We start from the raw sequence: 22680 nt of genomic DNA on the forward strand, positions 1-22680 counted from the left end.
TATACTAGTCAAGGACTTTTTCAGCCTCCCATGCTCTGTCAGGCACAAAAGAAGCCAGGAGGGGAGGGGGCACAGCTAAGACAACTGATCCAAACCCTCAAAAGGGAATGCCATATCTTATGACATCATGCCCAGTATATTAACCAAGGGGGGTTGGCCGGGGGAAGCAGCGATTGCAACTCAGGGACTGGCAGCGTCAGTCAGTGGGTGGTGAGTGGTTGCCTCACTTGTTGTTTGTTGGGTTTTCCCCCCTCCCCAGGTCTTCTCTCTCTCTCTCTCTCTCTCATTATTTTCCTTTTCATTATATTATTATTGTTGTTATTATTATTATTATTACTATTACTGTTTTATTTTAATTATTAAACTGTTCTATCTCAACCCACGACTTTTCTTACTTTGGCCTTTCTGATTCTCTCTCCCATTCCACTGGGCTGTGGGGTGTGAGCGAGCAGCTGTGTGGTGCTTAGTTGTTGACTGGGTCTAAACCACAACATATAAAAATACTCATCTGTGTTTCAACATTTTGAGTAATCCTGTGCTTGTTTTTAAGAATTTAAAATTCATGAGGAAAATGTTCAACTGATAAGCAGCCATGCAAAACAACTCATGTTGCTGGCATTCTAGGGATATAATGGTTTGATTTTTTTTTAACCACTGTATGAGGTTGTCTTTAGTCAGACAGGAACTTATTTGATACATAGTCCCACTGTGACTTCTAGAGAATAGGAACATTTTTCTAAGTATACGTCCAAGGATTGTTTGAATAGCATAGTGACATAGCATTTAAGAGAAATACCTGTCCCAGGACACCTCTAGGGAAAATCAGAGTGAAAATAAATTCAACAAACCCCTGAGGAACTGGGTTCACTATTTTAGTAAAAGAATTAGGGGAAAAAATTCTTCTCAGAATTTTTTTGTTAAGGGTTTTATTGTAAAAGTCATTTCTAAGAAGGAACAAAATTGTATTATTACACAGGGTTGTTCTTTGATTTTGTTGAAGCTTTGAAAATGCTTTGAACTCCTCAGAGAAAAAAACACTATCTATATGTAAAGGATTATTATAGGATTAGCAGCCAGCAGTTAGTTATGGGGAATAACTAGCATACTAGTTTTGAAACTCTTGCTAGTCTTGTTTCTCTCCTGTTACCCATGTTTTCCAGTTAAGACTCCCCTTTCCTCAAATGGTAGAAGATATGTAGGCATGACCTTTATGGCAACTGCTACACATGGAAATGGTACTGATTCATTTTTGTAAATTTTGAGAAAATTTTTAGAAAACAGTTTTATTTTTGTATTATATGTGCTTCTGTGTGGCTCTGGTATCCTGACTTACTGACTACAGTACCAGCCCTGATTGTTTCCATCCTAGGAGAAAAGGAAATGGAGGAAAAGGAAGAAAGCAAACAAAAGTCTTCCTCATCAAGCAAAGCTATAAAGATGACTATGAGCAGAGGGAAGCTGGAAAATATGAAAAACACAGGGGACAGAGAAAATGATCTCCTACAACAGTAACCTTTTCTAAAAAACTGCACCGTTGAACAAGAATAAAGCAGCCAATCAAGAATCCAGCTCCCACACAACACCAGCATGTCAGGCATAATTTATACAAGAAGGGTGATAAAAAAAGAAAGAAAGAAAGGGTGAAAAAGCCCAAAGTGGCAGCCAAACTATATGGAGGCTAAAGAAATTCTTTGATAGGAAGCACAGGAAATGCACAGGTGAAGAGAAGATAGTATAAGAGCAAGGAAAGTCTTATGTTTTCTCTGAATATAACAGCACAGGAAATCTTAATAACCTTCTAATCACATTGGGGATTGTTGACAGTAATGATGAAGGCCAGTTAAGTCTGAGGATGTACACAGTAGAAATGGAAGCAGACACACTGACAACACAAGGCCTAACTGTGAATCACAGGAATGTTTGCAAATCAATGAAAAATGTTTGGTGTTTTTTTCCATAAGAACCTTGAACACATCAACATGGACTCTGAACTGCAAATTTCAAGGCAATGAAAAAAGGTCCAAAAGAAACACTGAACTTCAAACCTAACATATGACAGAAATCACTGAAGGCAGGTAACAAAGCGTAGTTCAACAGTTGTCAGGTAAGCTGAAGCTGCTGGCAGGGATTTTTGACTAGTCTGAGTTTAAAGCAGTGAAACTCGTTGGAAAGCTCTCAGGCTACTGCAGGGAGAAATGAGGTCTCTCTGCAAAGACAGAATATGGCCCCCTGAAATCAATGACACAATTCCCACTTGTATTCTCCACACAAAACAAAGGTGAATAGCAACCAGGTCATGATACCAAAATAGTAAGAGAGGTGTCTGTATTATTAGAAAATATACTGCTTCCCTTCCTTACCTTTTACTACTAGAATAAAGACTCCTTATTTAATCACTGTAGCAATGATGGTGCCTCCATGTAGTCCTTAGTTTCACCTGCACAGAAGTTCACGAGGGTAGGGATGTGTCCCCTGCTCTTTCAGGACTGCTCAAGCTCTGGAAAGTCTGTCTGTTAAGTGGCCTTGTCTCTGTCCCTTTTACATTCAGTATTGTCATCCAAAAAACACCTCTGACACATTCTTCCTTTTTATTTGTATTTTACACTCTAAGATGGAATGCTGAAAGAAATTTCATCTCTGTTTTAGCAAACCTTTCTGTTGAATAATATTGCAATCTCAGGAAATAGTTCAACAGGTCAGTCACAAGTAACATCCAATTGTCACTTTCTGGATAGAATGTGAGCTTCTCAGTATCATTGAGCACCAGACAAGATAGAGAATATGCATTTCTTCTGATGTGAGTTTCGGCAGGAAGAAAAATGTTCACCTGGTATGTTCAACGTTGCCTATCAGACTGCCAACCTCACTGCTTCTGCAGCATAACTTTACATAGAATTAGAGGGTGTAACATGCAACTACCCAATCACTCAACAATTTAAACATTCTTCTAAACGTATTGAAAAGCTAAATTGAAAGAGTATCAATGTGAGAATCACCAGTGTGGAAGTGTTCTGCTTTTTCTTGAACTGAAGTTCTGCAGCATGCTTTGCAATGAAAGCAAACACCTTTCACATCTTTAAATGTTGCAAAAATGAGACACACAAAATCCTATCAGCAAGTGTGCTGCATATAAATTGCTGAAAAAAGCAAAGGGAAGGGCTACATGTGTATATTAGTTACTTGAAACAGGATAAAAATCAACCTTGCCAATCTATCAGGAAAGTTTACTAACATAAGAACCTAATCTGTTTGTCAATCCTCCACTCTAGGGTTAATGATCATGGAGTATCTTATGATGTCTTAGTCATCCATCAAGAAAATTATTTTCTCTGGGGCAGAGCATGAATATAATTTCTGATACCAATGTAGGCAGTCATTCAGAGGGTGAAGATTTTCAGTGGTGGTAGTTAAAGTAAGATTACTATATCCACAATCATCTAACGGAAGAAGTATCCTGATTTTTTTGTTTGTTTGCTTCTGTGTTTTTAGCCATTGAGGCCTAAACACTTTACAACTGATTTAACAGAATCTCTAGGGAACTAATCACTCTTGGAAAACCTACATTAGCTAACTAGTTTGTAAAGCTTTTACTTATGATAGTCGTTCTCTGTGGTGTAGATGAAACACTATATGTGTTAGCAACATTCTATTGGATGTCACTCAGGGTCAATCTACTTATATTTATTTTAGCAATGAGTCCTGTGCTTTCTACTTAGGTTTCTGCCCAAAAATGTGAGCATAATAAAGGGAACAATAGTTTCTACACCTTAATTTCCCATGCTGTGTTTTCTACTTCCAAGTAAGGGGTAGTAAAAATACCCATAACATTTCAATATTACTTTAATAGGTTATGCAAAAAACCTATAATTGAACATTGCACCTGTTATCTATCAAATTCACTGACTAATGCTGAAACTGCAAAAAGAACATTCTTTCAGTCATTTCATTCACTTCCTAGCAGGCTTACAATTAGATTTTATTACATACCAGACTATACCTCTATTAGAACCAGTGTATCTTCATTTCTTTGTAACATTTGTGTGTCCACCATTAACTTTCATTACACATCAAAGTCTATTTGCAACTATATATATCATTGCCAGAAGGCAAATTCTCGCAAGTTGTCTTGAAAACACTGCTTCAGTTGTTTTGACATAGGTTTTCTTGCTACTTTTTCCTTCAGTACACTTCAGTAGTATTGCCTGAGACCAGTACACTCTGACACCTAAATATTTTTGTTCATTAGCATGGTTTTCAACACTATTTGAAGTCCCTTTTGTTTTTCCCACGTTTCACTATATTAATTCTAGCCTTTCCTACCATTATGTCTTCAATTTTAAAGATGTTTTATTATTGTATGATTTGAGATATGTAAAGCATACAGCAGTCTGAAAGTACCACTATGTGATATGGTGTATATTATATTCCTTCTGCCTTACTTTTAGGGGTTTATATGATTTGTCCAGCATGATATTTTACCTAAGATTCTCCCCCATCATCTGGGTAGTGCCAAAGTAGGTAGCCACTGCTTTCAGGACAAAGGTGTGGCTGTAAATTCAGAATAGATTGGCAGTGAAACAGCTCTCTATAGGAGTACAGTTTTAAGAATGTACAGTCTTAAGAATGGATCTAATTGCCTGGAATACCAGAATTATGGAAATCTATAAAACCTGTACATAAACTAGCAAATTTATGCAGCAGAAGATAAGTATACAATTTGTAGAATGAAGGTCTTACTGAATTTGATTTGTATTTTCTTAACCTTCTATACTTCTCGCATTAGGACTCAATAGTTTTCTCTTAACTGCGATAACCACAATAAAAAATTCTCTTCCATAACCATAATAGAAAAATTCTCTTCCACCTACTCTTTTAAGTATTTTACTTGCCTTGAAATCTGTGTTAATGAATACCATTTCTATACTTCAGGGAACAGCTAAAAACTATTGAGCTATACTGTGATTCCTGATTCCTTTCTTTATACTACTCTATAAATTGGGTAATATATATCTGGGTTGACTAGATTACATAATTTCTTTTCAGTTATTTCCATTGAAATGATTATTTTACTGAGTATTAACACGGGACTTAATCTATGGAAATAACCTGACATGGAACCCAAATGTGTTGTGTATGCCTCGCATAGGTAATTCCTCAATCTGTGGTGCTACTTCAGGTTTACATTGGGGTAGCATGTCCAAAATGACAATCGACCCCATGACATGCTCAAGAAATGGTATAGTTGTTTATTAATATAGCCTGACAGCTTTAAATTTCTGATGACAACAACATATCCCAAATATTAATTCCTATTTCCCTTACCCTTAAGTAAAACAAATAAACCATATAAGCCTCCTATGAAGACATAAAATTAATAGTGTGTATTAATAGCTTAGATGATAATACAACCAAACTAGTTGCTGCAGCTGGAGGAATAATAAGCTGAATGGTTGTTGTTAATCTCTTTAATGCTTGTAAAATAAAAACCCAACATTTTAACCAGCAGTTAAATGTCAGTTTTTCTCACAAAGAGCATGTTAACAAGGTAGATGAGAATGGATAATCTCTATCAGCAGAGAAGAAAGAAGGTGCAAAGAGGGCATATGTTTCCAGTTCACTGCTTAAATACCTCATTTAAAAAAGAACATTTTAGTGCTTTGAAACCTGTGGCTTTATCTTTACATGGCTATGTAGCTCTGAGATACCTTTACATGTTCTGATTGGTTTGAACACAAGTAAGATTGAAAATAAAAGATGTTAAAAGAGATATTGTGCAATGACTATGAGTGCCAGTGGAGCTAAGAAGCCAGGTCACCAGCAACGAGGCTTTGAGATAGTGAAGGGAGGGTGTAACACCTGAGGGCATCAGAGGGTAACATACTGAGGAATAGCACAGGACCATATGGTTTTGGAGGGTCCTAATGTCTCTCTGATTTTATAATTTATTTCATTTTTAGTGAACTTAGGCTGTGGGATTTACCCCATCATGCAGAAATTTTTGGGTTTTATAATCATGGAAGAGTCTCTGAGATACAAGGTATGCTGAAGCCTGACAGGATCCGCTGGTTCTGATGGGAGAAAGAGTTCTTAGCTTGTAGGCTGGCAGGACTGCTGGAGAGGGCTTTAAACTAGGATTGATGGGGGAAGGGTATACCAACAGGAACACTGAAGATAAGCCAGGGGACAGTATGGCACCCTACTGATGAGGATGGCAAGACTAATGGGAGCATTTAGGCTGCTCCAGTGAGCTCTAGATGTTTAGGAGCACATCTGAAATTTGTGTACACCAGTGCTTGCAATATGAGAAACAAACAGGATGAACTGGAAGCATTGGTCATTTCTCAGAGCTATGATGTCATTGGTATTAGTGAGGCATAGTGGAATGAGTAGCATGACTGGTGTGCTGGGATGGAGGACTATAAGCTGTTCAGGAGGGATAGGCAGGGCAGGCAAGACGGAGTACTTGCAGTGTATGTGAGGAAAAGGTTTGACTGTACAGCCCTTACACTTAGTGAAGATGTGGTTGAGAGCCTCTGAGTGAAGATTATGGGGATGGAAAACAAATGAGATATCACTGTGGGTGTCTACTGCCAATTGCCCAGCCAGGATGTTAACACTGATGAGTTATTCTATAGGCAATTAGGAGAAATCTCTGGATTGATAGCCCTTGTCTTTATGGATGATTTCAGTTTCCCAGACATCAACAGGGACAAAAAGTTTGGGAAATTCACAAAGTATGTTGAAGATAATTTCCTGTCACAAGTACTCCGTGAGCCAACTAGGAAAGGTGCCCCCTTTTGTTTGTGGATAGAGGAAGACTTGTGGGATATGTGATAGTAGGTGTCTGTCCTGGCCACAGTGATCATGAAATAGTTGAGTTAAAAATTTTGCATCAGAAGTCAAGTAAATGAATTAGAAGACCAGCTTGGCTGAAAAGGGAACTCCTCTTGGAACTTGGGAGGAAAAAGAGATTGTATGATCTCTGGAAGCAAGGTCAGGCTTTGCAGGCTGATAGTAGAACGCTGGTTCACATATGCATGGCGAAGACATGAAAGAGCAACTAGAGTTTAAACTGGCCAGTGTTGTGCCAGATAACAAGAAAGGATTTTTAAAGTATGTTAATAGCAAGACGATGTCTAAGAAAAATATTGGACTGACACCTGATGAAGGTGGTCACTTGGCAAACAGGGACGCAGAAAAAGCAGGAGGCATTTAATACTCTTTCTTCCTCAGTCTTTAATAACACTGATAGACCTTGGGCTGCCCGGTCCCTTGAGTTGGAGGACCATCACTGCAGGAGCAGTGACTTTCCATTTGTGGACACTGAAATTGTAAGGGACCAGTTGTATCTGTTGAATGTTCATATATCCATAGGCCCTGGTGGGATTCATCCCAGAGTAGAAAAGGATTTAGCAGAAGATCCATCCCAGAGTACTAGAGGAGTTAGCTGATGTTATAGCCAGACCCATTCAATCACCTACCAAATATCTTGGGAGTCTGGGAAGGTTCCCACTGACTGGAAGCTAACCAATGTTATTTCAGTTTATAAGAAGGGCATGAGGGAAGACCCAGGAAAATACAGACCTGTTAGTCTAACCTCAGTACCTGGAAAAATGATGGAGAAGATCATACTGAGTGCTACTGAGGGCATTTCAAGGACAATGCAATCATCAGGCACAGTTAGCAAAAGTTCACAAAGGGAAAGTCCTGCCTAACTAATCTGATATCCTTCTATGATTAAGGTCACCTGTTTAGTGGAGAAAGGGAATGTGATGGAGGTAGTTTTTCTGTTATCTGCATATTTTAGTAAGGTTTTTGATACTACCCCTCACAGCACCCTTCCAGACAAGCTGTTCAACTGGTTGATGAGAGGTACATGGTGTGTTCTATGCAGAACTGGCTGAATGGCAGGGCTCCAGGGGTTTTCACGAAGGGGGCTACATCTGGCAGGCAGCCAGTCAGTAGTGATGATCCTCAGGGCTCATTTCTAGGGCCAGTTTGGTTCAATACTTTTATCAATAATCTCGAGGCAGGAGTTGAATGTACCCTTAGTAAGTTTGTTGAAAATGTTAAACTGGGAGGTACTGTTGACTCTCTTCAGAGACAAGAGGCCTTGCAGAGGGATCTAGAGAGACTGGAGCATTCGGCAGTCATCAGTAGCATGGGATTTAACAAGAACAAATGCCACATTCTGCACCTGGGATGGAGAAACATTGGGAACAAATAGAAACTGGTGAGGCGCAGCCCTGCAAAAAGGGATCTGGGATCAATGTGAGTCATAAGTGTGCCCTGGCAGCCAAGAGGACAAACCACATTCTGTCGTGCACTAAACACAGTATAACCAGCCAGTCAAGAGAGAATATTATGCTGCTGTATTTAGCACAGGTGCAGTCTCACCTTGAGTAGTGTGTATAGTTCTGGGCCCCACAGTTTAAGGATTTTAAGGTACTTGAATGCATCCAGAGGAGGACAACAAAACTGGTGGAAGGGCTGGAAGGCATGTGCTGTGAGGAGCAGCTGAAGACACTGGGTTATTCTAGTCTGGAGAAAAGAAGGCTGAGGGGAAACCTCATTGTTCTCAACAGCTTCCTGAGAGGGGAAGTGAAGAGAGAGGTGCTCATCTTTTCTCCCTGGGATCCAGTGATAGGACACGTGGGAATGGTTCAAAGCTGCATCAGAAGAGATTTCAACTAGATATCAGGAAACACGTCTTTACTGAGATGGTAATCAAACACTGGAACAGGCTTCCTAAAGAGGTGGTGGATGCCCTGTGCCTGTCAGTTTTTAAAAGGCATTTGCACAATGCCTTCAGAAATAAGCTTAGCTTTTAGTCAGCCCCAAAGTTGTCAGGCAGTTAGAGTACATGATCATTGTAGGTCCCTTCCAACTGAAACCTCTCCTCTTCCCTCCTCCCCACCCCTCCTCTTCCCTCCTCCCCCCTCCCCTCCTCTCCCCTCCCCTCTTCCAAAACAGTGCAGTTTTTCTTTCACCACATAGAGAACTATAATGGCTAGGTTTTTTTTTTCACACACCACATTCTTACTGTGCTTTATTTTTCCTGGATTACTGTGCAGCCACAACTGACTGCATGTAACAGCCAGAGATCTTATCTTCATGTCACTTTATGAAGCTGACATTCATAAAAAATAGGAACATGAAGAGGAGATTTTTCCATGGAAATTTTCATTCAACAGAATTGAATATGAAAGGGTCTGATGGTTATCAGTGTTTTTAAGGAGCTGCTCACAGCCAACAAAATGATGATTGTACAGGGTCCTCTCTGATATTTACTGATTACTGATTACTTCTCCCCAGGCAAATCATCAGTGGTCTGAAGAACTTTGAATACCCTGACAAATAAGAGAGGAAGTGCTTCCCACAAATTTTGTTTAGATTTTCAGCATATCAAAAGGACACAGCAGAGGGCAGAACTTGATACTCGGTGGTCATAGTGAGAAGACATTAACGTCTCCCATTTTGGCCGCTCAGAAGTTAGAACCGTGTGTGTATATATTACACATTCTTTGGTGGACACATTTTATGGTGTCTCAATGGAGCATGGTAAGACCCTTTTACCTTGCTATTTCCACAGGGTAAATGTGCTTTAAAGAGGCAATATATAGAAGAGAGTTGTAGTTAGATTCTAAGAGAATGTACAGAATTTTAAAAGAAAAAATTGAGATTGGTATGAATGGAGTATGGGTGGGAACATCTGGGTTTCTTTTTGTCAGAAAGAATAAACAGCAGGACTGCAAGACTATCATGGGTTCACAGCACCTAGATTAGCAGATCATTGTGATCCCAGAACTTCAATGTGCAATTTCTCAGGGAACCCAGCTCAGGAGGCAAAGGTCTGTGAATAAGTCTGAATGCATAGAGATGGGACAAGATTGTCAGCTCCTAAAGGGCATCAGAAAAGCATATGAAAACCAGCACATGGTCACCAACCCGAAAAGAATCAAGAGAACATGGAAGGACTTGCCAGAGTGCATTTCTTGTCCTTTATGTCTTTGGGAGGAAACCTATGCAAACCTAGAGATCTGGGTACAAGTGTGCTGCTATCCAAACAGTGGACAGACCTCTTGGATACATGTCTGGGTGATCTTGAATATGTGGGCAAGAAAATCTTGATGGGGACAGTTTTGTTTAAAGAAAATTAGGATCACCTTCTACACAATCTTTGCTACAATAGTGCTTCTACATTTGAACATGATTTCTTACCAGTGAAAGCATGAATTCTATTTCAAAATCCTAGTGTCCTGGTTTCAGCTGGGATAGAGTTAATTTTCCTCCCAGTAGCTGGTATCATGTTGTGTTTTGGATTTAGTATGAGAATACTACACTGATGTTTTATTTGTTGGTAAGTAGTGCTTATAATAAGTCAAGGACTTTCCAGCCTCCGATGCTCTGCCAGGTGCATAAGAAGCTGGCAGGGAGCATAGACAGGGCAGCTGACCCAAACTGGCCAAAGGGGTATTCCAAACCATATAACATCATGCTCAACATATAAACTGGGGAGAGTTGCCCAGGGGACAGTGATTACTTCTTGGGGACGGGCTGGGCATTGGTCATCGGGTGGTGAGCAATTGCATTATGCATCACTTGTTTTGTTTATTCTATGATTATGATTATTATTCTGTCTTCTTTGCTGCCCTATTAAACTGTCTTTATCTCAACCCACAGGTTTTACCATTTTTTTTCTGATTCTCTCCCACTGGGGAGGGGGGAGGGTAAGCGCGCAGCTCTGTGGTGCTTAGTTGCTGACTGAGGTTAAACCACAACACCTATGTAAATAATTTTTTGATTTAACTATTAGTTCTGTGTAGTTAGGGTAAAGAGACCAAAGGTGGTTACTTCTCACAGGCATTCATGATTGACTTAATCTTTGGTTAGTTTCAAATGCAGACACTTTTAAAAATCATGGTCAGACTTTGAGGATTCCTCACAAATCCCCTCTGAGCAGCAAAGCATGCTGGTTTTGGCTGGGATAGAGTTAATTTTCTTCATAATAGCTATGTTTTGGATTTATGCTGAAAACAGCATTGATAACACAGGGATGTTTTCATTACTGCTGAGCAAGTGCTTACACAGAGTCAAGGTCTTTTCTGCTTCTCACCCCACCCCACCAGCGAGGAGGCTGGGGGTGCACAAGAAGCTGGGAGGGGACACAGCCGGGACAGCTGACCCCAACTGACCGAAGGGATATCCCACACCATAATTACATCATGCTCAGTGTATAAAGCTGGGGAAAGAAGAAGGAAGGGGAGGCCATTCAGAGTGATGCCATTTGTCTTCCCAAATAACCATTATGCATGATGGATCCCTGCTTTCTTGGAAATGGCTTTAAATACCTGCCTGCCAATGGGAAGAAGTGAATGAATTCCTTATTTTGCTTTGCTTGCACTCACATTTTTTGCTTTACCTAATAAACTGTCTTCATCTCAACCCACAAGTTTTTTCACTTTCACCCTGCCAGTTCTCTCCCTCATCCTGTGGAGGGGTGGGGATGGGGAGTGAACGAGTGGCTGGGTGGTGCTTAGTTGCTGTCTGGGATTAAACCATGACACAAATTTTGCTGTGTGTGTTAGTCTGAATCATTTAAATGTTCCACTATGTTATTATTGGTTGGTGACAATATTGAGCAGACTGCTTTTCTTCATTTTTATTTAACTCACTTAAAGAGATGTTCCTCACAAATTTTATTCCTCTAACTCTATCCATTACATGCTGAAAAATAACAGTTTGCCAGGAAAGGTTGTTTTCTTTTTATTTTCAACATAGCACTTTTCTGCTCTATAGGTTCTGAAGGCATTTTATTTAGCTAGAGATAGCTCACAGAACATGAACAAAGGAATACTTTCTTCCTAGATGAATATGGGGCTCATTATTTTTTTAAATCAATAGTCTGTAGGTTTGTATTTTGAACCCCTGCTCTTTGAGTGGGTTCAAAATTAGCAAGACAAGTTCACTCAATCCCTAAAAATTAAGACATATAATGATTCTGCTGGTTGGTTGCCAAGGAATATTAAAGTGGAGAATTGGTTGAACAGGATGCTGACATGGATGTTTAAGAGATTATGGTTTTTGTGTTTTGGTTTTTTTTCATATACTCCTTCTACAGCGTACTGTTATTACCCTGATATAAACACTTAGCCCTGAGTGCTTAATGAGGTGTGCCTACAGCTGATTTGCCCTTTCTTGGCCTTCCTTAAAATTTTCTTGACCCCCATCCCACCTCCTTTTTTTAAGCTCCTCTTTTAACTAAACATCCTGTAGAGACAGAAGGCTATGACATTGTCTGGTTGATTACGACCTTATTAGAACCATTCTCTTTTTCTAAGCAAATAAATTTTTTTATATATGCTTTGAAATACTGTGTTTAATTTACACAGTAAATGCACATAAATGCATATTGCATACATCCATGCTGACACTTCTTTCTCTGTGCAGTACGTGGGCTTTTTGGAGGCTTTGTGTGAATAGAGGCTTCTATTAAATTGTTATACAACAGATGATGTGAAAGCAGTATGAAGGAAGGGAAAAATGGATTAGTCATCAAAAAAGGTAATTTGTAATTATGTATGTGTAGAATTACCAGCCATTTTTTAAATTCCTCTTTGTTGGTAGTATATCAGTTTTGTACAAATAGTAAACATGAAATTGCAGCAGACACTTTGTGAAGAAAGAAGTTCTTAGCATACAAATCCATAGTGTAAAGGATACAGAGATTGAGAACAGATGGTCTGCCAACCAAAGAGAACTAAAGCAAATGGAGAAAACGACATTAAACCAAAATTTTATTCTGCAGCCTCAGAGGGAAATTTAACAGTCTATTCAGAACTTAAAATAAGCCTACTCCCATAGCTCTGTTCTCTTCTCTGGTGTCAAACAATCCATTCTGTAAGATTTTTTGCTTTCAAAGTCAGCAAAAAGGATTTTCCAAAACTCCTTGTCTCAAGGTTAACACAAAATTAATCTTTGTATTTTTACTTTCCTTAGGGTCAGACAGAATCAAGGCCAAGCTCTCTTTCCTGAAGGTTAAAGTAAAAATAACCTAAGATACAGCTGTCTCCAGGCAGGTTTTTTCCCCCCACAAAGAAAATCCTTTATGGTTTCCCAGCAGACAACTACCTTATTTCCTTATTTTTTTCATCTTTCTGTAGACTCTTAGCTGCTCAGAAGTAAACATTCTCAAGTCTTGTTCCCAAATAATTCCTATTTAATAGCATATAGATGTGCCTCTGTTTCCCAACCTAGTATCCTTTCTGAGAACACTGGACCTGTATGGATAACAGACTGCCTAAGATCCTTTTTTGTTTCAAAATCAGGAAATTTCAAGACCGCATAGAAAATGACTTTATCATTCCTAAAAATATAATCAGTTCAGATTAAATCAAACATTGATATGTTTGCTGTACTATCAAAGCTGTGAGACTCTGTCTTCCTGTATTTTTCACTAAGAGTATTTTTCTTTTTCCTTTGATGACCCAACATTTTTCAAAGTGTAGATGAATCTGTGCAACATGGATTTTCAGAGATAATAATTAAACAACATTTGAACAAAGTTACATATAATTTTGATTAAGGAGCACATGTTGATGGTAGGTTATATTTCCCAGTACTTCCCCAAAGGAACAGTAGACAAAGATATAGCTACTTCATCAGGTTCTTTTCCAGATATAGATGATTCATTAACCTGAACATGTAAATTATGAGTTACTCCTTTAGCTAATAATTCTAGAAGACATTTACTCCATTAAATGTACTGGCTGCTAGGGAAAACAAAAACTTAAACTCTTCTTCATGGAATCAGACCTGACTGAAAATCCTGGGTCTGGTCTTATCTGATGTCTGAAACTTGCACATAGATTTTGCAGCTCAAGATTTTCTTCAGAAAAGCTTTTAACCACAGAGGGTGTGGAAGTCTATGATGATTTAGGATGCTGCCATCTTCCTGTAGCAGGGAAATGAAAAATGTGAGTATTGCCTAATCTTTTTCAGACAAAATAAGGTGGTTTCTTTTAACTCTCTGGTGAAGACAGTTGAACTGAGCTGAAATTACCTGGTTTCACCTGAGGAGAGGACATCTATCCATGTCTTTACCTACTTTTACCCATTCTTAGCAAATAAAGTTAATTTTCAGTTTGGATTACTACCTAAAATGCAGTTAATGTTATAGCAAACATGAGCTGTTCTATTAAGTAATTTGGTCAAATTAGTCTTCATTGCTAACTTGTGCAGTATATTTTCTGTATTGTCTGAAGAAGTTGCAAATAAGAGTTAGAAAATACATAAATGACAATCATTATTATAATAGTTCTTTAATACCAGGAAAGCCAATCTTTTTTTTTTAATTGCTGTAATTTTTTTTTCAGACTATTGTCTCATACAGTTGTGGGTGAAAAACAAATGAATAGTTTTAAAACTCTGAAGAGGTAATATAAAATTTTCTTTCCCCAAATCAAATGTTTTGTTCTTTAGCTCTGTAGGTAATCCTTAGGCTTGTTAACACTGTCTAGATAAAGAATTATAGCCATGTGTCTCTTAGCAATTTTGAAGAAATGTGCTTTATCTTTGAGCTGCTCTGGCTTTCTCGGCTTCAATGAAAAGAGACAGCTCTGACCTCCATTTGGCAGTGGATGAAGGTATTCCTGGCATTTTGCTTAGAGACAATCTACACTCTGTCACAAAAACCAAACTAAGATTTATAAGATAATGCTGAACTGACCTAAACATTGTATCTTCATTAATGGAAAGTAACACAGAAAAACCAGTATAGCTGCATTCTTCTGAAGAAAAAGCAGCAATAACAAAAATGGGAAAAGTGGGCAAATGGATAGATGGACAAAGGAGAAAACGGCATACAAACACTTTGCCTTCTCCTTAGTATAACTGGGGTGTGGAATAAAGAACAAACTTTTTTTTTAACCCAAATTCCTGAGGGTAGATCAAAGGAATTTCTACCACCTTGATGTAAGCTTAGAATTCCTACATTTATCCATATGCTATTTTCATGGTTCTATTTCAAATCCTTGTTGGTCAGAGTAGGAGTAAAAAAAAGAGCACAATAAAAGGATTTTAAACTGGGTTTTAGGCAGATCACTAAATTCTCCTCTGCTGTGTATTTCTCTGCTGACAGCGTTTTTGTAATTTCAGATTTACTTAAATCCTCTTAGGATGCTAAAGTAAATAAAGAACATTTGCCAAATTTCCCACTCAAAACTATTAATAGAAGCTGCACAGTTAACCAGTGATAGCTGGAGGATTGTCTTATAATGCTTGAATACTACTTTAAAATGTACTTTATTCCCTGTGTAAAGTGTTCTCTGAAATAGATCCAACTGCACTGTTTGTATACTGATGAGTGTTGTCCTGCTGAGATTCACTTTTAAGCTATAGCAGCAAAAATCTTCTGGACATACACAAAACTCCAATTCTTAGCCCTATATAAGATTCATAGTAGGATTACAGCTTCAGATTAATTTATTTAATCTCCATCTCTTCTCCTAGTCCCTTCAGTTAAGTAAAAAATACTGCTTTCACAGAAATATCTAATAGAATTATTAAAGTAGAATTTCTGGATTTTTCAATTTGGGAAGCACTATATGCTTTAAGAAGGCTGTTTTAAAAGTGTGAGTGATTATCTTAAAGACTCAGCACTTGAGTCCCAGCCTGGCAGTTTATAATACCTGAAGCATAATGGTCAGCCAGGCCAAGCTTTATAGGTGTTGGACACCAAAGCACAATGGAGTGCAAGTCTTCTATGCATGATGAGTCCCTCTGCACCTTTTATACCAAGGGACAAAGAAAAACAGGTACAGGGATAGCGTTTATTAATATGCTGGCAGTCTGTGGTTTTGCGGTCAATAAAGCAGGAGTTCTCCATATCACCAATTACAGGATTAGAGCTTTACTGAGCCTGAGATTCACAGAATTGCTATCCTTTAACACAGTGTTTTATGTCTCACCTCAGAAAGACAGACTTCAGTTACGTACATTGCATTTCCAAATTCTAGAGGCTCTTTATTTCTAATCTCATTAACTCTGTCAAATGTGATTTGGGAGTTGGAAAGATTTGTGTTAATTGTATCCTTGATCATTCAATGTGCTATCATCACCTCCACTTCTGTCATATCTGCTAATCTACCTACTTACAGTGTGACCATCATTATGATGCACTCTGTGCTGGTTAAAAACTGGCTGGCCGGCCGAGTCCAGAGAGTAGTAGTGAATGGAGTCAAATCCAGTTGGCAGCCAGTCACGAGTGGTGTTCCCCAGGGGTCAGTGCTGGGGCCGGTCCTGTTCAATATCTTCACTGATGATCTGGATGAGGGGATTGAGTGCACCCTCAGTAAGTTTGCAGATGACACCAAGCTGGGTGGAAGTGTTAATCTGCTGGAGGGCAGGAAGGCCCTACAGAGGGACCTGGACAGGTTGGATAATTTGGCCGGAGCCAACGGTATGAGGTTTAACAAGGCTAAGTGCTGGGTCCTGCGCTTGGGTCACAACAACCCCATGCAATGCTACAGGCCTGGGGAGGAGTGGCTGGAGAGCTGCCTGGAGGAAAAGGACCTGGAGGTGTTGGTTGACAGCCAGCTGAACATGAGCCAGCAGCATGCCCAGGTGGCCAAGAAGGCCAACAGCATCCTGGCTTGTATCAGGAATAGTGTGACCAGCAGGAGCCGGGAGGTGATCGTGTCCCTGTACTCAGCACTGGTGAGGCCGCACCTCGAGTTCTGTGTTCAGTTTTGGACCCCTCACTACAAGAAGGACATCGAGGTGCTGGAGCATGTCCAGAGGAGGGCAACAAAGTTGGTGAAGGGTCTAGGGAACAAGTCTTACGAGGACGGCTGAGGTAATTGGGGTTGTTTAGTTTGGAGAAGCAGAGGCTGAAAGGAGACCTTATCGCTCTCTACAACTACCTGAAGTGAGGTTGTAGTAAGGTAGGGGTGGGTCTTTTCTCCCTGGTAACAAGTGATAGGATGAGGAGAAATGGCCTCAAGCTGCACCAGGGGGAGTTAGGTTGGACATTAGGAAAAACTTCTCCACTGAAAGGGTTGTCAGGTATTAGAACAGGCTGCCCTGGTAGGTGGTTGCATCATCATCCCTGGAGGTATTTAAAAGAAGGGTAGACATGGTGCTTGAGGATATGGTTTAGTGGTGGACTTGGCAGTGATACGTTAGGGGTCTTTTCTAACCTTAACAATTCTATGATTCTATGATTCTATGATAGCTATTGCCTTGTAAACTCTGAAAGAAAAAGTTTTTGCATTTGTCACAATATATATGTGCATATGTGTCTATGAGAGAATCATAAAATAGTTTGAATTGCAAGGGACCTCTGGAGATCATCTGGTCATAATAACTGCTCAGAAATGGGCCTATTTTTATCAGGTTCTTTAGGGACCATGCACGCACAATTCTTTACATAAAGGCCATATGTTCCAAAGGCTAGGTGCATTCCAAATATCCATGCAATCCATGCAACTCATTATTTGATGCATATACTCCCCTGCAACACAGTGAGTGAAGCACCTGCTTTCTGTGATAATATAGTACTGCAAGCTCTTTCCAGAGAGCATAGGGCTCAGAAAGAACTAACAATGGTCAGTAAGTCGCACTGTCCTGTCATCCGTGAATATGAAGAGAATCTGCATCCATGTAGAGAGGGCCATTCCATCATCACTGAATGGTGGTGGAGAGCATCCACCTGCTCTCCGATGAAATGTAGCCTGGAGATCTTGTATACTAGCAGCTCACCAGGTGTGTCATTGGTTGCAAGAATCTGCTGGATATGCTTTAGTGCTTGTAGACTTTAATTCTGGATTTGAATATAGGGCTAAATGGAGAAATATTTTAAAAGTGGCAGAAAAGGAGCAGTTGTAAACACTTTAAAATACGGTGGTTTCAATATTTTACTTCAAATAATAAGCAGCAGTAGTTTCTAGTGAGGACAGTCTACTTGACAATTCTTCCTTATCCAGTCTTTCCCAGAGGTAAATAGTTCTTGATAGTTCTGTTCCAGAAGTGGGTGCCATATGCCACGTATCTATTGCCTTTATTTGCTGTCTTCTGTTGTTTTCCCATTGCTTCTCTTGCAGATCTGAAGCCTCTGTAACACCAGTTACTGCTTCTCTGCACCTGATTCTCTAGGGACGTCTTTTTCTTTATTGCAGGTCACTTGTAGCTTAAACAGTTCAAGGTTGCACATTATTCCATGTTGTGCTTATTGGTCAGGGTGTCCTGGAGAGACTTTTTTTTGCAGCTTTCATCCTGTTTGCTAGGGGGAGAGAAGGATCCATCATGCTTATCGCAGAGGGCCAGAGCTTAGTAAGGGAACATTTGGTGGAAGCATCCTGGTTCATCAAAAAACAGAATAAAATTTAAAAATGAAAGAAGAAATATGCAGTCTTAGGTAGGGTAGCTGATGAAGTATAAGAGATACCTGCATTGAAAACTAGTTTGTTTGCCTTATTATAGTATGTATAAATTCTGGAGTTAGCTATACTAGAAGACTGGATGCTGAGCAAAATGCTGCGGAGCTGAGCCAGTTCATTCCAGTTTAAGACATATACCTATGTCAGAATAATTTAAAAAGATACCTAAAAATTTTGGTGATTGAATTGACAGTGAAGATGAAAGTATGCAAAAGAAATCCATGCTAGACATAGGCAACGTTTGTTACTGAAACTGCTTGTAAACATTCTAGTTTGGGTCGGTCACCACTTCTGTAAAATTGTGTTTGTGTCAGGGAGGGAGAAGGAGTATGAAAGAGAACAGATCAATGTGAAACCAGTAAGGTAACATAATTTCATTTTGATTTTCTAGATCAATGGTGCTGCTTCATCAGCATTATTTTTTTCCCTTCAGTAGTTACCTATTACCAAAAAGCTCGATAAGCTGTTTCAGTTTATGTAAAAGGCATTTGTAAAATGCCTCAGGTGTTTTTCTGCTTAATATAGCCCCATGATTATAATTCACTATTTATAGCAGAAGTAGTGGCTTTTACATAATTGTCAGAGCTGGCTCAAAATGAACCGTTTCATGTTACCTTTTCTAATTGGTTGTCCAGAATTTCTTTCATAAGTAATGATTTCTGAAAACTATCAGCACTCAGCTGAGAAGTGTACATTCCTTTGGTTTACCACAAACCGCCTATATGGTACTAACCAATCTATGCTTCTGTAGAAGGAGTGTCATAGGCTACTGCTTCTCTTCCTTTAGACTGAGAACTTGACAATGAGGGACCCAAAACTGCACACAGAACTCAAGGTGCGGCCTCACCAGTGCTGAGTACAGGGGCACGATCCCTGCCCTGCTCCTGCCGGCCACACTATTCCTGATACAAGCCAGGATGCCGTTGGCCTTCTTGGCCACCTGGGCACACGGCTGGCTCATGTTCAGCTGGCTGTCAACAAACACCCCCAGGTCCTTTTCTGCCAGGCAGCTTTCCAGTCACTGGGTATAAACCCCAAACTTTGCATATTTTTCTTTTACTTATTTTAGGATAGAGAAGTATCACCAAGTATCTGGTGAGTTCTTGTCATCTCTGGGAAGGAAAGACATATTCCTAGAAGTAGAAATGGGATTACGACAGCATTGAGTGTTGGCAACTGAATTTAGGGTCATGTGTATATACATGGAAGTGTTTTAGAAAACTGTTTTAAATGTAAATGAGGTACATTTCAACTGGGCAAGTAGCTAGAAAGTTCAGCAGCATGGTACTTGCATCTCCACACACTGATAAACTTCCAGGGCCCTGCGGGCACTGACGGCCCATCTCCCTACCAGCCCCCACCCAGGGCTCCCTACCAGCTCCCACCCGCTCCGCCAGCCGCGGCAGAGGGCCCCAGCCCTTGTTGAGCCCTGGCACTGGGACATTGGTAGCTGCCTTTTTTTGTCTCCACAGCTAAGCAGCCTGTCTGTAATTTAAGTTTATGTTTCATTCATTAACTCAGTGTAATGCCTTCACAAACTACAATCCAAATAGCTGTTCTCAGACAAAGGACTGTAAGGTAAAATGCAAGGACAATAATCTCCATCAAGTTGCTGATTGTGCCACCCGGTGCGTGCGGATGTGATGGTGGCAGGGGTGACGGGTGCCAACGCCTACAGCACCTAAGGAAAGGACAAAGCAAAGGGCTTCCAGTCTCGTGAAGCACAAAGATACACATTTTGCGTACATCTGCACAGGGAAGAATACAATTTCACAGGAAAGGATATTTTTTAAATAATGATGCATTCACAAATGCGTAATCCACTGATGATCAACGAGTGGGAGGAACTTAAGCAGGCTAAAAGCTTACCTTCTCCAAGTGACTGTGGTAGTGTCTGATGTCCCATTTCTTCCTTTTTTTTTTTTTTTTAATTTAAAAAATGAACTTAAATTTCTGAACACTTCCATATTTCCCCTAGGGCATACCAAGATCCTTATCTCTGTAGATCAAATATTTCTGTCAGCATGAATGGCCAGTCTCAGAGTTAGGCACTGTAGCATTCAAAAAACATTTCCAGCTTCAGTACTTCAGAAAAGTGAGTTTTGTGATGTGGCTCCTCCTGTGTCTGCTACTAGTAGGATTCCTGTTGCAACTGCTATCACACAGCTTTGGTGACTCTTGTCTGCAGCTGTCTCAACAATGTCCCACAAATGATGTAAACTCCGAACTGTGTAACTGTGTTCAAGAAAAGAAAAGAAAGCAAATTAATTTTAAACACTATTGATGTCTTATCTAAGACAGTTTTGAAACTGTAACTGAATTCTTGTGAGATATTCTCAGGGCAGAATTAGAGTTGATTTCTTTGCCTTATTTCCACATGTCCATTCCTCAAAGAATAATTGGATTTTGCTTCAGAATAATCTTAGCTTTGAAACCTACTATAATAACCATACATTTCAGGATATGTTGTTATTTCATTTGATGAATGTCATTTTAGGTATAATATCATGTAATCTTACATGTACTTTAAATAGCTATATGTACATATTTTTTATAAACATATATGTAGACTTATGCAAGAGAAATATTAGTGTTCTTTGATTTCCTACATCATCTGAGCTGTTCCTTTAATATAGAGCTTTTTTTTGAGATTAAATGCCCCAACAGACCTTTTCAAACCAGGTGGCTAATGGGTGGGAATTCTCAGACCCTAAACTCACAGATAAAGTGGACCTTACTCAGAATTATTTGTATATAGGTATATCTAGGTAGTATTTAATGTATTAATTACTAGTTATAAATTGACTTGAATGCTGTTTCTGATAAGCCCTATCAGCCGTTTCAGTACAATGAGTTAACAAAGGCTGAGGCTGAAAAGAAGAGTTTAGTAATTAGGATTATGTAGGGATTGCATTCTAGAAAAGAAATAAACAGGTATGATTCTTTCTTGTCAGGTGAGGCTGGACTCCAAAAAACAATGTAGTCTTTTGGTAACTATCAACCCCATATTTCTTCTTCCTCTTCAGCTTTTCCATGACTCAATGGTTTTGCCCAGATGTAAACTGTGACCTTGAAAAGCAGTGATTAAATTTATCAACTTTAAAGTCCTCGTCATTAGTATCATTGTTGCCTCTTGTCACTTAATTTGTGATTGTTAACATCAGATGAGTTTATGCTCAGTAGCATAACACTTAAAGAGCTGAGGGTTTGAACCTAAAGTATATTTCTTAATATAAATTCCTAGTCTGTAATTCAGAAATCTTTTATGATACTATTTCAACATTTTGTTAATGGTTATTAAAAGGGTTTTTTATGCATTTTTCTGCATTTAACAAATGTCATTGGCCCAGTGATATAATGAAATAACTCAGGCAATGAAGAAAATAAAATTTTTTTCAGAATCTCAACAAAGGGGGTATATACTGAGAGGGCAAGGAATTTGTGACTTGTGTGATCTATAAGTAACATACCATTTAAGAAGTAAAATCAGTTATGTTTTATGCAGATTTCTGATAGTCTCAGTGGAACCTCACTTAGTGCTGTAGGCTCCAACTATAGTCAGTGTGGTTCTTTATTACTATACAGCAACGGGTTCAGGGAATACGGCGCTATGAGGGCATTCAGATTTTAAAACACACATTCCAGAAGGTGGAAAAACAACTATGTATACATTCCTATGGAAAGAAATATTGTGTATAAGGAGTCTGTAAAAAGGCTAAAGTCATTATAATGCCTTTTAGGATAAAGTCCAGGAATCTTTACTTGTGATGCAATGAATTTTTAGAATTGAAAAAGTTCCAGTCCAGCTCTGTATTTAAATGCTGGAGGTGATACTAGAAGTATAATCTTGGTTGAATTTGGCAAACAAGAAGGGACTTAAATAGGAGCACAAGTAAAGTGGTAAGGGTAAAAACCCCCAAGGGTAGTCAGAAAGCTGACTTGAACATTTACCAAAAAACTACATATGGCAGCCTGAAACTCAGTACAGTCTGGAAACCCACAGTTTTCAGAGTTCATAGAAATCAGATTTTGGAGGACGGAGGTCTAAACAAAATAGAAATTTCTAGGACTTTTTTTTTTCTCTGAGAACAGCAAGGGAGGTTGTTATTCATAGTTTATTGATGCTGAATACTTCACTCTCAAAATAATCTTGAATATTTTTTCTTTATTTTTAGAGTTTTTTTAGGTTTTATTGTTAGAACCAGAAGACCAAACGTATTTTGTGTTGAAGCCAGTGAAATTT

The sequence above is a fragment of the Phalacrocorax aristotelis genome, chromosome Z (genome assembly GCF_949628215.1).
Source record: "Phalacrocorax aristotelis chromosome Z, bGulAri2.1, whole genome shotgun sequence".
NCBI lineage: Eukaryota > Metazoa > Chordata > Aves > Suliformes > Phalacrocoracidae > Phalacrocorax > Phalacrocorax aristotelis.